This window comes from Hylobates moloch, unplaced genomic scaffold, assembly GCF_009828535.3.
Source record: "Hylobates moloch isolate HMO894 unplaced genomic scaffold, HMol_V3 SCAFFOLD_21, whole genome shotgun sequence".
Classification (NCBI taxonomy): Eukaryota; Metazoa; Chordata; class Mammalia; order Primates; family Hylobatidae; genus Hylobates; species Hylobates moloch.
The window spans coordinates 17088570-17094174 of NW_026652296.1; the positions used below are offsets into that span (position 1 = coordinate 17088570).

Genomic DNA, 5605 nt, shown 5'->3' on the forward strand with positions numbered 1-5605 from the left:
CTGGGATTACAGGTGTGAGCCACTGCGCCTGGCCTATACATTGGGATTTTAAGGTTTACATGTAAAAAAATAAAAATAAAAATGATTATACATACGGAAAGCATATATGGCAATATGTTAGCAATTTTTTAAAGTCTGATGGGCACACTGGTGTTTAATGTACTATTCTTTACACTTTTCTGTTTCAAAGTGGTTTTTTAATTTTTTTTTTTGAGATAGAGTCTTGCTCTGTTGCCCAAGCTGGAGTGCAGTGATGCAATCTTGGCTCACTGCAACCTCTGCCTCTCGGGTTCAAGGGATTCTCCTGCCTCAGCCTCTCGAGTAGCTGGGATTACAGGCGCACACCACCACACCTGGATAATTTTTGTATTTTTTTTTTTTTTTTTTTTTTTTTTTTAGGCTGGAGTGCAGTGGCGCGATCTCGGCTCACTGCAAGCTCCGCCTCCCGGGTTCACGCCATTCTCCTGCCTCAGCCTCTCCGAGTAGCTGGGACTACAGGCACCCGCCATCACACCCGGCTAATTTTTTGTATTTTTAGTAGAGACGGGGTTTCACCGTGGTCTCGATCTCCTGACCTCGTGATCCGCCCGCCTCGGCCTCCCAAAGTGCTGGGATTACAAGCGTGAGCCACCGCGCCCGGCCTAATTTTTGTATTTTTAGTAGAGACGGGGTTTTGTCATGTTGGCCAGGCTGGTCTTGAACTCCTGGCCTCAAGTGATCTGCCCGCCTTGGCCTCCCAAAGTGTTGGGATTACAGGCATGAGCAACCACGCCTGGCCCTTAAAGTTTTTTTTTTTTAAATGTAAACAGTTTTATTTAGAAACAGGTACCTGTTTGCATTGTAGAATATGAAACTTGGCTTATGCTCTATAAACAATAACCATTACCCCAATTCAAGAGAGCTAGCATTCACAGAACACACAATTACTTTAAAAGTTTTCACATAAATGGGAGAAAAAATATATCCTTGCCACAAGCCATCCATGGATGAAGGCGAAAAGCCTACTGACCCTGTGGCAGAGCAGGCCTTGCTTCCTCCAAGGCATCTCCTTGGTCAGGAGAGTGTGCTGGGAGAAACTCCTGGTTACTAGGCAGATTGCCAGTCTCTTCTGCAACTAGGCCTCAGTTATCCCTTTGAAAAGTGAAAGTGGAAGTTGGATTAGATTCAGATAGAACCAAAAAGTTCCTTGTAAGATTATAGGTGTTTATTCTAGTTACCTATTGCTGTATAACAAATTACTCCAAATCAGTGGCTTAAAACTGCCATTTTAAGGCCACGTATAGTGACTCATGCCTGTAATCTCAGCATTTTGGGAGGCCAAAATGGGAGGATCGCTTGAGGCTAGGAGTTTAAGACCAGCCTGGGCAATATTTATTTCTATAGGTATTTATTTATTTTAGGGGTAAAGTGCTATGATGTCTGCAATTTCATCTCAAATAAAAATAAATAAATAGAGATAGGGTCTTGCTATATTGCCCAGGCTGGTCTCAAACTTCTGGGCTCAAGCAATCCTCCTGCCTTGGCCTCCCAAAGTGCTGGGATTACAGGCATGAGCCACTATGCCCAGCTCCCCACACCCCCCAAAAAATATATATATATATAATTTTTTAAATTTATATTTATTTTTTGAGATGGAGTTTTCACTCTTGTTGCCCAGGCTGGAGTGCAATGGCACGATCTCGGCTCACCACAACCTCCACCTCCCGGGTTCAAGCGATTCTCCTGCCTCAGCCTCCCAAGTAGCTGGGATTACAGGCATGCGCCACCACACCCGGCTAATTTTTTGTATTTTTAGTAGAGACGGGGGTTTCACCATGTTGGTTAGGTTGGACTCGAACTCCCAACCAGGTGATCCGCCCATCTCGGCCTCCCAAAGTGCTGGGATCACAGGCATGAGCCACCAAGCCCGGCCTATTTGTTTTTTTTAAGTAGTTAGCATTTAATGAACCTCCCTCCATGTGGCCTGAAGCCACCAGGACACAGGCCCTGTCGACACCCTTAATCTTCTCAGCTCTTCTGCTGAAGAATTTGGCCTTCACAATGACAGGCTGCTTTGGGAGCTTTCCCTTTCCCAGAACTTTGTAGTAGCCAGATTGCACCACATCAATGAGGGGAGCTGGTTAGCAGCATTCACCTGTGTCTGCTCACTGACCAAAGTCCACAATTTGTCAAGGCTGACAGCTGGGCAGAAACTCTGGTTCCTCTTTAAGTGATAATGCCTCATACCAACTTTCCCAAAGTAACCTGGGTGGTATTTGATCCTGTGGTGATGCATTCCACCAGCATTACCGTGGCCTCCGGGGTGCTTCTGGAGCTTGCCTATGCGGCCATGGCCGTGGCTCACATGGCCCTGAAGTTTCTGGGTCTTCCTCAGTCTGGATGGCATGTTGGTGGCTCAGACGAAAGACTCTCTCTCCCTCTCTCTCTCTCTCTCTCTCTATATATATATATATTTTTTTTTTTCTTTGAGACGAGTCTCGCTCTGTGGCCCAGGCTGGAGTGCAGTGGCCCGATCTCCGCTCACTGCAAGCTCCACCTCCTGGGTGCACGCCATTCTCCTGCCTCAGCCTCCCAGGTAGCTGAGACTACAGGTGCCTGCCACCATGCCTGGCTAATTTTTTTGTATTTTTTAGTAGAAACGGGGTTTCACCGTGTTAGTCAGGATGGTCTTAATTTCCTGACCTCGTGATCTGCCCACCTCGGCCTCCCACAGTGCTGGGATTACAGGTGTGAGCCACCGTGCCCAGCCACTCAAAATACATTTTTTAAAAATTAGCTGGGTATGGTAGCATACACCTGTAGTCCCAGTTACTTGGGAAGCTGAAGCAGGAGGATTGCTTGAGCCCAGGAGGTTGAAGTTACAGTGAGCTATGATCACACCAGTGCACTTCAGCCTGGGCAACAGAGCAAGACCATGTCTCAAAAAAATCAAAAACAAGGCTGGGCGCAGTGGCTCACACCTGTAATCCCAGCGCTTTGGGAGGCTGAGGCGGGTGGATCACTTGAGGTCAGGAGTTTGAGACCAGCCTGGTCAACATGGTGAAACCTCGTCTCTACTAAAAATACAGAAAATTAGCCGGGCGTGGTGGCACGTGCCTGTAATCCCAGCTACTGGGGAGGCTGAGGCAGGAGAATCACTTGAACCTGGGAGGCGGAGGGTGCAGTGAGCTGAGATTGTGTCACTGCACTCCAGCCTGGGAGACAGAATGAGACCCTGTCTCAAAAAACAAAACAAAAAAACAAATCAAAAATAAAAATAAAAACAAATATAACAAAATGGCAGTGAGGGCACACCTTCACTCCCATTTTATTACATTCATGGATTCTGGGAGTCAGGAATTCACAAAGGTCACAGCAGGGATGGCTTGTCTCTGCTCTATGAAATCTGGGGCCTCAATTGGGATGACAAAAGGCTGAGGTGCTTGATGGCTGGGGCCAGGAGTCATTTGGAGGTATCATCATTCATGTTTGGCAAGCGATTTATACCAAGATGCTGGTATAGACTGAGATCTCTGGCTGTTGGCCAGAACACCTATACACGGCCTATCCACGTGGCCTTGAACTTCTTACATGGAGGCTTGTGCTCTAAAGGTGAATGTCCCAAGAGAACCAGGCAGAAGCTGTATAGCCTTTCATGAACTAGCCTCAGAGGTCGCCAGCATCACTTCTGCCATGGTGCCAGATTCAAAGATTCAGAGAAGAGAATAGAGACCCCACCTCTCAATGGGAGGAGCTTCAAGCCCACAGGATAAGAGAAGAGCATTTGGGTTGGGAGACAATCGTTGAACACATTTTGGGGATGTATTTGGAACACACTGCCACAGCACTCCCCAGGCCTGCCCTCTAGCTGCTTATCTCCCAGCTTTGAGCTACAGCCCCCAAATTCTGCCCCTGGAGTGGCCTCCCCGTTGCCCAGTGCTCTGCCCTGGCTGGCAACTCTGAATAAGCCGTGTACTAGGGCTTGAGTATGGGAGAGAATGGAAGCCTACGAACAGAGCTTTACCATGAAGAAATCATTTGAAATTCAGGATTTGACTTGAGCTGTTCTTCCCAAGCTTTTAAATTTCTAAAACTACTCTTTGACAAATGATTCTCATGACTTTAATTAACTACTCCATATGAACAACTCAACTCTTGAGACTGGACATCTTTTCTAAGCCTAAATTAGGGATTTCCAGCCATTTACTAGTTATTTCCACCTGTATTAATTGCCATAGTCTCAACTGGACTCTTATGCTCCAAAACCACTCACCCTTCAGACTCCCTATCTTTTTTTTTTAAATAGAGTTTCCCTCTTGTTACCCAGGCTGGAGTGCAATGGCACGATCTTGACTCACTGCAACCTCCGCTTCCAGGGTTCAAGCAATTCTCCCACCTCAGTCTCCCAAATACCTGGGACTACAGGTGTGTGCCATTATGCCTGGCTAATTTTCGTTTTTGTAGAGATGGACTCTCACTTTTGTTCCCCAGGCTCAGCTTCTAAATCAGGAGTATCTAATCTTTTGGCTTCCCTGGGCAACATTGGACGAATTATCTTGGGTCACACAAAATACACTAACAATGGCTGATGAGCTAAAAAATACTAATAATGGCCAGGCGCGGTGGCTCACACCTGTAATCCCAGCACTTTGGGAGGCCGAGGCGGGCGGATCACGAGGTCAGGAGATCAAGACCATCCTGGCTAACACGGTGAAACCCCGTCTCTACTAAAAATACAAAAAATTAGCCGGGCATGGTGGTGGGTTCCTGTAGTCCCAGCTACTTGGGAGGCTGAGGCAGAAGAATGGCATGAACCCAGGAGGCGGAGCTTGCAGTGAGCCAAGATAGCGCCACTGCACTCCGGCCTGGGCGAAAGAAAAAGACTTCTTCTCAAAAAAAAATAATAATAATAATAAAAATAAATAAATCCCTTAATTTTTTTTTTTTTTTTGAGACAGTCTTGCTCTGTCACCCAGGCTGGAGTGCAGTTATGTGATCTTGGCTCACTGCAACTTCTGCCTCCCAGGTTCAATGACTTTCCCCACCTCAGCCGCCCAAGTAGCTAGGACTACAGTTATGAGCCACTATGCCTGACCATGTCTGGCTAATTTTTTTTTTTGAGACAGTCTTGCTCTGTCGCCCAGGCTGGAGTGCAGTGGTGCAACCTCAGCTCACCGCAACCTCGGCCTCCGGGGCTCAAGCGACTCTCCTGCCCCAGCCTCCTGAGAAGCTGGGATTATAGGCCCGCACCACCACACCCGGGTAATTTTTGTATTTTTAGTAGAGACAGGTTTTCGCCATGTTGGCCAGGCTTGTCTTCAGCTCCTGACTTCCAGTGATCCATCCACCTCAGCCTCCCAAAGAACTGGGATTACAGGCATGAGCCACCGCACCCGGCCTCTACACCTGGCTAATTTTTGTATTTTTTGTAGGGACAGGGTTTCATCCTGTTGGCCAGGTTGGTCTCTATCTCCTGGCCTCAGGTGATCGACTTGCCTTGGCCTCCCAAAGTGTTGGGATTACAAGCATGAGCCACTGCACCTGGCCTCGTAATGTTTTAAGAAAGTCTATAAATTTGTTTTAGGCCACATTCAAAGCCGTCCTGAGCCGCATGCAGCTGCGGGTT

At 47.4% G+C, this 5605-nt stretch overlaps 1 pseudogene; it reads right to left on the minus strand.

The window, feature by feature from the left end:
- Positions 1-1808: 1808 nt before the first annotated feature.
- Positions 1809-2451, minus strand: LOC116461412 (large ribosomal subunit protein uL15-like; annotated as a pseudogene).
- Positions 2452-5605: the final 3154 nt, after the last annotated feature.